We start from the raw sequence: 12,179 nt of genomic DNA, 5'->3' as shown, positions 1-12,179 counted from the left end.
TGCCTCATTCTATAATTAAAACATTTCTACATTTTCCGTTCAGGTTTTTTTTGTGCTATTTAACATAGTTTCGAGCTTATTCTCGCATTCTGGATGGAGTTAACATTTCAGTGAGCATCTAGGTTATTGGGAATTGGCGTATAATTGCGGTAAAACTTTGTAATTGTTCTTTTTTTTGGATTCTGGCAAACGAAATATTATTCATCTGAGGCATGTAATTATGTTGTTTTGCTCGATACAGTAAAATTGAGGGAGGCACTATTAAAAGGTTAAAAAATAATCACTATTATGGTATATTAGGGCCGCCTTTCATAAGTTTAGTTTGCAGTTTTTCAATGAAGCTAGAGCGCTTGTGCAGTTTGCACTCACTAAAAGCCATCCTCTGTCTTTTCATCCCCAGCACCGTGGGACCACCATTTAAGTGTTACTTCGCACGATGGGTTTGCCCTTTGGCACCGGTTTATCTGTCCTTTCGGTTTTCCTCCTTTTTTTGTTCCATCAGAAACTCCTCCTGTCTTTCCACGGTTGCGGAGCAAACCGTAAGCCAGTCCTCCTCGGACCTCAGCATCTCCGCAACTAAGTTATCCGGGATTACGCTCCTACCTAACGCTTGGCTTAGGTTCCTCCTCTCCATTACGAAACCTTGGGCAGTGAAACATCACATGCTCTGGATCCTTCGGTATTCCACCCCATCTAGGACAATTAGAAGAATCATCCAACCCAAAGCAGTGGAAATACCGCCTGTAGCAACCACCGTGTCCCGTGACGAACTGGGCGGTGTGGTAGTTGGCCTCCCCATGTTTCCGCTCAAGCCACACCCTAATGTTGGGAATGAGCATGCGCGTCCACCGAACCTACGTAAACTCATACATCTGCGTTGCCAAAGATCATCCGACTTTAACCTTACCGCATTCCTACGTTCTGTGTGCCCCTCCATACGTCTTTCATGGTACAACCCTCTCAATTCTTTCGCCAGATTGTCGACAGGGATCATGACCGCCACCACCAGTACTGCCGCATCTGATGTTGATTGTAAATGCACTGCAAACTCACAAAACCCTCAGTCGGTAAACCGAGTTCACCTCATTCCACATCTGAGAGCTTGCAAGTGCCACTGCCCACACAGGTGACGAGTAAAGCAGGGTGGATCGCACCACTCCAGCTAGAAGCAACCTTCGACAGTGTTTCGACCCACCGAATTTCGGCCAAATTTTTGCAAGTTCTGCCACGGCACCAACTCCTTTTGACATGTATACTCTATGTGTTCCCTAAAGCTCAATCAGGTGTCAATTATCACCCCACGACTACAGACTTCCGCCTTCATAGCGTTTGTTCCCTGCGGTTCGGTATTAAGATCGCTTCCGTTTTCGCGTTTGTCAAGGTCAGTTCGGCTCTTTCAAGCCATGATTTTACCGCTCTAACAATTTCCGTCGCGTAGACCTCCACATCCTTAATTATGTACCAGTTGCCCGAGTTGAATGCATTTTTGACATCTACCGCCAACACGTCACAGTAGCCGCCAAAAATCAGTGCGTCTTTTGCCAGATTCACTACCATGCTTATTGAATACAGCGTAGAGGGGACATACCGGAAACACAACTGGCGCTCCGACAAGCCATTGCTATTTTCGACGTTGGGTAGAAGTCTGTTGTCGATGACTCCCTCCATCCCCATTGGATCCAGCATGCAGATAGGTCGTTATGATACTGGAACTCCAAGAAGCTTGTTAGGTTTGGAAAGCATTCCCAGCTTTTGCTTTTTCCACTGGACAGGAATATTCCTTTAGACACGTCTCGAAAGTGTTGGCAAGAAGATCGAACCTAGTCTTCATTGCTAGTTTCAAAGCTCGATTGGGGATGCCATCCAAACCTGGGGCCCTATTGTCACTCATCCTATCACATATTTTCCGCAGCTCCCCTCCAGTTACTGGAGGTATTATGCCCTAATTTAGCTAGACAATCGTTTGCCTTCCCTTATTTTTTGTGGTAAGGGAACAGAGTGGTAACATTCTGTTTCCGGAAGCGCGGACAGGTCACTTGGGGTGATTTCCGCAGCCTTTTCATTAGTACTCTGTAGGCCTGGGGACAGGGTTTATGTCGGCATAGTCACACAGCTGTTTGAAGCAGCTCTTCTTACTCTTCTAGGCGGCCACGGAATTGTCTGTGTCCCTCCCTTGACCGTCACCACCGGACTTTCCCTGAGCCTCTGATAAAGCCTCGTAGCCCGGAAACATGCTATTTCGTTGTTCTACCAGTAGGTGGGTTATCGACTGCGAAGCAATCGCCTTCTGGTCATAGCAGCATCGCATGCTTTGTCACCCATCGGATGATTTCGACGGCTTTTTATCTAGCCGTGTCCGTGGATAGCTGCGCGGTTAGAGCAGAAGCCTGTCGTACGGAAGGTAGTGGTTCGAATCTCACTGGTGGCAGTGGGATTTGTATCGTGATTTGACGTCGGATACCAGTCGACTCAGCTGTGAATGGGTACCTGAGCCAAATCAGTCATCGAAATCTCTGGATTCCACCGCATGGCATAGCCAGCAAGGGAGTTCTCGCCCTTTCTTAGTATGAAGAATGTTTTAAACACTCTATTTTCGGAAAATATAAGAAGATCGAATTTCAATTGGGGTTTGGAAAAATCCCAGTGTCTGTTGGTACCTTCTCTATCGATCCACTTCGAAATACCAATAAAAGATTGGGAGGGGCGTGATCAATTTAACGTACTTCTGAGTAAAAACAAGGGAGAGCAGAGAGCCCCGGATCGAATCAGGTGAGCAGGCTCCTATAGTCTTACCACCGCACAGAACGATTTCCGCTTACTTTATAGGTACCCTTTCCAAGAGACTTTCAAAGAAACAGATGGCGACAAGAAAAAAGCAATACATAAAGTTAAAGAAATTATTACCTTCTTGGTTGGTTGATAATTCGAATTTGCCCCAAATGCGCCTGGAAAGAGATAATTTTAATGTGTTTTAAGTAATTACGTTATTGACTATTATCATTATTTTAACAAATAACGCTACGCATATGATTAACCCTAATGTAATCAATTTTAATTACTGGAGTAAATACTAAATGCACTTCGGATACAGTCGATAAGGTGGAGCTAATATTATGTATGTTTATGGGATGTAATATACAATGAGGTCGGTTTAAATTCTGTGGGGCATCGTATGAGTCTAATTTTGACAGAGCCAAGTCTCAGAATTAAGAAACGTCAAGAGTAAACCGGCTAACGTCAGCCCCTCTGACAAGAAATTGATTTCCAAGGAAGGCAAAATAATAGCCTCTTCCCCACGCTAGACTATGGTCTCGGAAAAAACAAGTTACTGGATGACCTATGATCTGCAAGCGACAACTGTCCAAATAAGGGCAGTTAGCAACCCGGCGTTCGAGCGATCCTGCCCCTAGAATATAAACAACCCACTGACACCGCATCGTTGTCAGCCACCGCAACCTCGACATCCGCCACAGTAGCGCTAACCACCACAGCCACTACAACCGTAGCAACAATCCTGAGAAACAGGCACCTGCCACGTCAGCATGACCAAGGGAAAGCTAGGGGCAGCTGACACCGCCGAGGACACTGGGTAGTACTAAAATTTCTTTAATCTTGATAGTCGAACTAGCTCAAAATTTTACGGCCACGAAAAGCTTTATCAAGCATTCCATTAATAAGGACTACTTGGCCCATAAATCGGGGAAATCGAATGCTACTCAAGAGCAAGGAGGGGTACGTGGTGAATAGGAATTTCCTCGTGAAGAACCAGGGAAGGTTCTTTACATACAGCCAACCACTGGGAATAACCACATCCCAAATCATTCGTCTTCTAGACATTTACTCCGCACACGAGATCGCTGCGGACCTGAAAGCCTTTCTTCACAGCGAAGGCGAAACAAGAGAGCCATAGAGCGAGCATTTGTTTAGTTGTCTTTAATGCCTTTTTCGAAGCCGATTAACAGGAAGGACCGCACCTTGGTTTACTTTGGCCGAACATGAGTAAACAGATTCGGCAGTGGCAAAGCTGTCGATCATTCGGCCCCGCGCGATGGTAGGCAAAAATTCCAAATGATTAATCTGCGAGGCAAGGAACAACCCCTTCATTTGCCTATCTTCGTAAAGTCTATGGCAGCGGGCACAGCTAAAAACTGCACCTCTATCCACTTTTGAAGCAGAGAATACAGAAACTTTCTGCACAGTTGATGCTCCACCAATGGTTCCTCCACCCATTTGATGCGGATTATACTCTACGTAAATAGTGCTGGCTAGGGAAGTCAGAAACCCCGTTACTTGCAGGAAGTCCTTTTCAACCTTTTGCGGATATGATGTTGTAGACGATAAAATCAGCATGTCAATCTATGTTGCCTTCTCCATTGACTAATCCTCTTGTATGCGGCAATGGTGATGAAACGCTATCTTTGGCATAAGCATTTAAGTTCATTGTCAAACTCTTTGAATTATGTCCTGCAAACCACACACTTCTACAAAGGTGTTCCTTTGGTCATCAGCAATCCGGGGCTTAGCAAAGTAGGCTACCGATACATGTTCGCGAACCAATTAGAAAGCAGCTTACTCCCACTTTTATTCTGGCCGACGGACCCCTCTTTCTGGACTAAGCATTTAAATATATGGTAAGGTCGAGGATGGCTGACGGTTTCATTCATGGTCTTATCACTGCCCTGGGAGCAGTGTGATCAAATCTGGTTTTAGGCTGCCGCGCCAGGTTGCAGCAGTGTGTGGAATTCTCACCCACTAAAACCACCCCCACTTTCTCCTTCTTCCTTCCCCGCGGGACCGCCGGAAAGCATTACTTTGCGGCGAGGATTACGCTTTAAGAAACCAACCCTCCCGTTCTTCGCATCCTCATTCCGCGCTCCGCATTGCAAGTTCCTTCGGTATACCTTTGATTGCGGGGTTCACCGTACACCAGTTCCCTCCGACTGCACCATTTCCCCGGCGATATTCTGTGCACTTATGCTGATTTTTAGAGTTTCCCACGCTCCTGCTCTCTGAGTAAAATTGTGGAGACTGGAACATAACATTCCCCAGGTCCTCAGGAGTGCAACCAGATTCAGAACAAGAGGGAGAATTATCCAACCTGAATTTGTTGCAGATACTTTCTGTAACCACCATGGCCTGACAGGAATTACGTCAGATGGTAGTTTTTTTTACTGAACTCCTCAATACGGAGAATCCAAGTGTGGCTCCAACGACCCCTTTGCGATTCATCCACCGTTGCTGCCACTTTTTCAGCGACTCTCACATTGCCGCCTTTCGGTATTCTGTATCCTTTTCAGTGTATTCATTCTCCTTTTACCGTACAAGCAGCATGCGTCACTTGCCAAAATGTCCATCGGGATCATTTCCGCAATAACATACGCTGCCCCGCCTTATATGGTTTTAAAGGCGCTGCACACCCTTAGCGCCACTAAGCGGTAAGTCATGTTTACCCTCTACCTCTATACTGGTTCCACTATAATAGTGTGGAGCAAACCACCCCGGCCACAAGTAACCTAAGACTGGTTGTTAGACTTCCAATGTTAGGCATCATTTGCCGCTTTCTCACAGCCATAGGCCATGAGTCCCTTGAAATTGATTTTAGCGTCAACCATCACCAGCAGGTATTGAATAACTGGCTTCAAAGTGATAATATTAACCGTATTCCTCATCCTCCGGTTGGTAATCAAGATCGCCTCCATATTTTGTTCCACAAGTTCAAGCTAAACCGTCTCCAACCAGGCTTTAACGGCGCTAATAGTTTCATTAGCGTACACTTCAACGGCTTCAGATTGTTTCGGGTCGGCAACCACGATTAGATAACCTGCGAAACCGAATTTCGTGGCCTCCACGGGAAAGACAAGAATCCTATTGAACATGACGTTCCACAGGAGCGGACCCAACACTGAGCCCTGTGGTACTCTTGCCGTGAAGGTGTACTGCTTGGATTCCTCATCCGTATCGTACCAGGGTGTCTTCTCCTAGAGGTGACTTTTGAGGAGCTTTGTCAAATAGCTAGGACGTCCGTTCACCTTTCTATCCACCCACAGCTGGATGAATTGAACGTATTTTTAACGTCACCACAGCACAACATTTATTGGACGACATCTCGAGCCAGCTTCAAAACAAAATCTACGGCGTCGATCGTTGAGTGGGCTTGCCGAAATCAAAATTATAAATCCGATAGTCCACACTTATATTCAATGATAGGGAGGAGTCTAGTGTAAAGGGGCTTTTCGAGCATCGTTCCTATCGTATCGATAAGGCAAATCGGGCGGTACGATTATGGATGTCCTGGTTGCTTATTCGGCTTTGGGAGCAAAACTAGTTTTGGCATCCTCCGCCGAGCGAGGGAAATTCCTTCTATCATGCCTGTTTCAAATACACTAATAAGCCAGGCGGGTGTCATCTTAACAGCGAGTTTAAAAGAGCATCCATACCGAGAGCTTTGTTACCACCAAATCTACGGGCCTGGGTGTTCGTAGTTCGACTGCTCCAATCAACAGCCCACACGTTACTGGTGGGAGGCCTTTTTGCCTTTCCGTGTCCTGCGGAGTACCAAAAAGATCGTTTGCGCGCTCTATAATCCTCTTTTCAAGCTTACCGACTTTGGATTTCGAGGGGTATCCACTTATGTTGCCTGAGTGACGATTGCTTTCTTCAACGCATTTTTTCGCCCTTGGCACTATTTAACAGTACATGAATTGCTCGGACCTTATTTTTGATGGCCTGGTGCACATTGTGTTTGTCCTTTATGAATTCGGATAACTACTTGTCCTCCGAGTAGGGCAAACGATGATTCGTCCGTTTTCTGACACTGCTGCTTTGCTTGGTTTTCCCACTGGGCACTTCCACCTTTATTAGCCTTCCCTGATTTCCTTTATGTACAAACGTTGACCCACTATTGTCTAATGAATGGCTAGTTTGTGAAGCATCTTTCGTCACTGGGGAAGGGGGCAACTGGTCCTTGAAATACCGGAATGTGAGCAGTAAAAACTTATTTTCATTATAAAATAGGTCGAAAAAACGACACACATAACTGAAGAAATCTTTCCGTGTTTTTGGAGTAGCCGTGCCCGGGAGTGATATGCCCCTTTTAAATGCCTGTTTCTCCAGGCTATTTGTAGTATTCGATGCAGTAGTGGCCAGGTAATCCACCATCAAAGGCTTACCTGTCTGTCTGCATGTCTGTCACACGCATTTCTCTCGGAAACGCGTGGGGCGATTGACCCCAAATTTGGTGGAAAGGTAGGAACTCTCAGTTATATTATTCAGCGTTGAATTGAAGGCGGGGGGGGGGGGGGGGCAGAGGGTATCAATACAAAATGGGGGTATAAATTTGTTTCACCAAATGTAGTCATGTAGGTTATCAAATGAAAGGTCTCAAGAAGTACTTTCCGAGGCGGGTGCTAGCTTTAACATTTGCTGGAAAGCTGGGGAGTGCAGGGGTCAACAATGATCATTTCTTTCACAGACTCATTCTCAGAAACTACCCAACCGAAAAATCTGAAAAAAAATCAAGAGGCTGCCACTATATGATACCTAGGCTCCAAAATACCCTCCAGACCGATATTCCTTCAAATAAAGTTAATAATAGTATAATACTATAATTTTTTGTAATTAACTGCAGAACCCCTTATGTTCATTTTAGCACCATGAAATTGCAAGGTGTCCTTTTCATTGCCCGCCCATTAGAAGGGAAACGAATCTGATCCCTAAATGGCTATAGGTAGTAATTGGTCTATTTTTACTGCTCGACGTGAATGCCAATCATATTGGACGTAAAACCGCCTTGTTAAGGCCTAAGCAGGGTCTAAGCTAAATTTTTGCTTGGGGATTTGAGGTCATGGTGCACTCCTTGGGTTCTGCAGCAAAGGGTCGGGTCAATATCCTTTGCATTCCTTCTTGTATGAGCTAGAGCGATTAGAGATTTCCTACATTACAAAAGTATCTTCCAGTTAGACCGTTGGGGAGTTCCGTCCCCATGTACTCGAGGAGGGCGATCAGACCCGAGTCTGCAAGGGACTCATCTGAAGTAGCTCTGCCATGAAGCCTCACTAGAGGTTATCTAGTACCATGGGAATCGGGATGGCTATCTGAGAGCATATACTCCAGGAGAATTCCTGGACGACGTGTTCTTGGCCCGGTTATTTGGGGTTGGACCCCTAGTGGAAGTTTCATGGTGGTTGTGGTTATGCCCACATCGCGGGCACAGCTCCTCGGAGCTGCGCTGTACAACTCGGGTGCCGTACCCCTTAGTTGCGGCAGAGGTGTTAGTAGGCCTCGCATCTACTGGTATGAATGCTGAGCCTGCACTCAGTATAAACCAGGACCGCTGTGCTTGCATGGCGGGGCTCTAATTGTGGTCCCAAAATCAATCCGTGTCCGAAGAAGACCGTGTGATTATGCCTACATGGCAGGTACTCACGTTAAACCCCCCCCTTTGACTTGACTTTTAGGAACGCTAGCTACAGACTGCGTTACTTCTTCTCACCTCTATTCCACACAGCCTATCTCGTTTCCTTCCTAGCTTTAGACTACTATCCTCTGACTCTAAAAATACTCTGCGATAATTCAATGTTTTTTAATGAATGCCAACGACTAAAATTCATCTTGAGAACGATGACAACCGCCTTCATTTAGTCCTTTTACAACGTCAAAGTAAATTTTGAAAGGCATTTGGCTCAGTTACGTAGTCCCCACTTTTATTTCTGACTAGCGAAAGCCCAGAGTGAACACCTTTGATTTACTGACAAGAAGGAAGTTACCCAACGCCATTTTATGAATAAATTCGTTAAAATTAAGCAAAACAATATTTATGCGTGCCGCACATTTGTGATTACAGCTCCCAAGTACGTATCCTTACGACTCTTGCGGAAATTTTAATTGCAACACTATCAAAGAAACCAAAAGTCTAAGTGTCTATCTACGCCACCCACCTCACAAATTAAGTTGACACAACTGTGACTATCACCATAGTGTTCCTCACCCTGAATGCCATCAGCTACCAAATTAATGTTTCTTTCAGTCGTGTCCTAACAGTCTTGGATTTGTTGTCAGCTTCCCTCGGCTTCCAGCCAGGTATCATCGTATGGTTGGCAATAAATCCCGAGCACGGTGCCACCCACTTGTCTTGTAACTGGATTCAGGCGATTTATCAGAAGTAGCAGCATCAATTAGTGCGACACATAAACAATTTCGTTGGGGAAGCATGCACGTGGAAGGACTGAAATTAAAGGCTTCCGCAAGACAATATCTAATTGTGCTATCATAGGGTATGTCTCCGGAGACGTGGCTTGGGTGTTATGCATACTGTGTAGGCTCAGTACAATACACTTGGGACAGGCGGAGCCTTCGGATAGCTAGGATACCGTCTCGGGAGCGTATGGCTTTCTTGGAGCAAACAACGCTCTCCACTTTCATATCACTTCATAGTGATACACTGAAGACATCCTGAATATGAGATATTTGGCTCTGCTCGGTGCAGATTAACCCGTTCTGTGATGGGTTGAGGAAAAGATAGACTCGAGTATCTCTGACAAACTCAAGCATTAAATTTCACCATCCAGATCGTTAAATGGAAATTTTATTGAATAACTCTATCCATTTATAATTCACGCTAGGAATCTTTACGTACGGTTTTATCCGGAGCTGAAAAGATATCCGATGGGACGATAACAAACAGATAGCCCACATCGCACACAAATCAAATTAACCACATAATCGTTGTTCAAAAGTGACTCCAGCAGGGTTAAACCACAAACCACGCAAAACATACGATTAAGGGCAATTGTTCAGGGCACCCAGGGCGCATTTCACATCCTTCTGTGGTTCTAAGAATCCCACTTCAGCCTCGCTTACACGTACGGCATGGATTCTTGTCTAGAATTAGAAAGGAGATTTAGTGACTGAAATCTCGATCCATGTAAACATATAATCCCGGGAACAATGTGGGCTGAACAGTTCGTTGAACATGAAGGAACATGGACTATTAGGTGTATTTAGTCGTCGACGACTGTGAACTTCGTCGGCTCTCCAAATCCTTCGCTCCGGGGTGACACAGACACTTCATATCTCGGGCATACGTGCACAATGTTTACGACAATCTCGATAGGCCCCGTTGTGCATTGTACGATGAAGAGTCCATGTTGAAAGGGATGATGACGAGGTTGATAAGCATCGGGAGAAGTTGGCTGCTCTTCTGTTAATGCGAATTCAAAGATCTAGCTAATAGCCAGCGGTAAGGCCACTTCTCTGCTTTTCCAACTTTTTTTTTGTCATCTCTGGGAGCATATAGCACTAGAGCCTTTTGGTGTGGGCTTCAGAGCAAAGTGTAGGGATGTAGCACGATTAGCATCGACGATATTTTATGTTGATTATGGTTACAAGTTCCTGATGCAGAGGATGAACAAAATGCTATCGGCACTCGTAGATAGTTAAAAAGTGGATTATACTCAAAGATATGCTCAGGAGCCCAAAAAATATCCAAAAAATCGGCTGTTGATTACGAAGGAATTCGCTCGTTACATTCATGATTTGGCCAAAGCTGTCTCTTAAATGATATTTTTTTTTGGAGTAGGGTAGCTGAATGCGTTTAGGCACAGAATGTTGGACTCCCGCAACAGTACGCTGTCGGGTTACCAAATAAACCCTTCCCTGTCATCAGAGAACCAGCCCGGAACCATTTGACACATTACTTCGGGCGAGCCCTCCCGGCTTAGGGAGCCTTCAAGTCAGGGAAATCCTGTCACCAACGGGAGGGGCGGTGAGGAAGGGAGCTGTTAGTTCAGGGAACCCCTTGCCACCCGGCCCCAATTGCTTTGATTTGCTCGAACAAGCTCATCTTGGAGTCGAGCATTAAACGAAGGTACTTAACCGTAATAGTCATCCATCCGCTTACCCGTCACATCAATATACCAACTTTGCTTGGCGCCTGTTCAACAGTGCGTCCGGAAATAAGTGCCGCAACGTCGTCTGCATAACCGACCAGGAACGAGTCTTCGGGCATAGCGAGTCTCTGCAGACTATCATAAGAAGCGTTCCAGAGGTCCGGCCCTAGGATGATCCCTGTGCTACTCCCGACGTGATTTCCATCCTCCTGCACCCCAAAGAGCAGAGACCGGTCTTTCAAATAATCCCTCGATATCCGGAAGAGATAGCTTGGACGTGGAACGAGTTTTCTAATGTGCCTAGGCATTTCTGACATCAAGCGTTATGAGGAGCACTATCCGTCGAAATCGGCGGCTGTTTGCCGCGACTCGATGGACCGCATCTACGACCTTCATAGTACCATCCACTGTGTATCTCCCTGCTCTGAATCCGAACTGCCTTGGGGATAACTCCCCGGCAGTGAGGATCGCTTCAACGAGTCTACTCCTGATGAGCTTCTCGAGCACTTTCCCGGCCCTGTCAAGCATACAGAGCGGTCGGTATCCAGCCGGGAGCTTCGGGTCTCCTTTACTGGCAACTTTCCAGTAACAAGGAAAAATGCCCAAATTGAAGCAAGCGTTGAACGCCTCAAGCAGCAATTCTGGCCATTGTCGGAACACCAGTTTGCATACTTCTGCCGGAATGCCATCAGGACCTGGCGCCTTTTTGTTATTTTTGTTTTTCATAGTGAAAACCGCTTCTTCCGGCTCTCTCATTGTGAAAAGGGAGCAATCCTTGACGTTTTGCGCGCTATTGACATTAACCCGTGCAGTATGTCTGGGGAACAATGCCCGTACAATGCGGTCCATCTGATCGGTACTTAGTATGCAGGGCCTCCGCAGATCCCCGATTTTCCGGGTGACAAGTCCCCACGGGTCCTCACCACCCGCAAGCGTTGCGGAGTCTCCTTTTTGCTGATCTATACGGTGCTCTTATGGCGCATGCCTCCTCTTTGGCGCGCAAACTTTGTGCCAAACGGCGATGCTTATGACATCGGTGATCGCTTACCGAGAAGTCTTCTAGGACTCCCCACCCGTCCACCGATGATGCCAGAGAAAGTGATATTAGGAATGCTTCCTTCACAGCCTGGGCACCGAAACGTTGGCGTGGATCCGGTGTTTAAAACTACGAGCCCAGTTCTCGCCGCCATTTGTAGTTCTTTCTGGAGCCTGAAGGGGGCATGCCCCATTCAAGGGCCCTGGCACTCCAAGTCTTGAATTTGCGGAGAAGCGACAACTTTGACCTATCATAAC

The 12,179-nt window shown here is 46.2% G+C and overlaps 1 protein-coding gene across 2 annotated transcripts in view; it reads right to left on the bottom strand.

The window, feature by feature from the left end:
• LOC119649818 overlaps positions 1-12,179 on the bottom strand; it is a 78,152-nt gene that overhangs the window by 38,270 nt on the left and 27,703 nt on the right. The window contains exon 2 of one of the 2 annotated variants that reach the window (XM_038052149.1): positions 2,905-2,945. The exons of the other annotated variant lie outside the window; for it this stretch is intronic. The gene's annotated coding sequence lies outside the window, so the exon portion shown is untranslated. The remainder of the gene's footprint in view (positions 1-2,904; positions 2,946-12,179) is intronic. 2 annotated transcript variants of the gene reach the window in all.

Source organism: Hermetia illucens, chromosome 2, assembly GCF_905115235.1.
Source record: "Hermetia illucens chromosome 2, iHerIll2.2.curated.20191125, whole genome shotgun sequence".
Lineage (NCBI taxonomy): Eukaryota > Metazoa > Arthropoda > Insecta > Diptera > Stratiomyidae > Hermetia > Hermetia illucens.
This window is presented reverse-complemented; position numbering and strand designations above follow the sequence as displayed.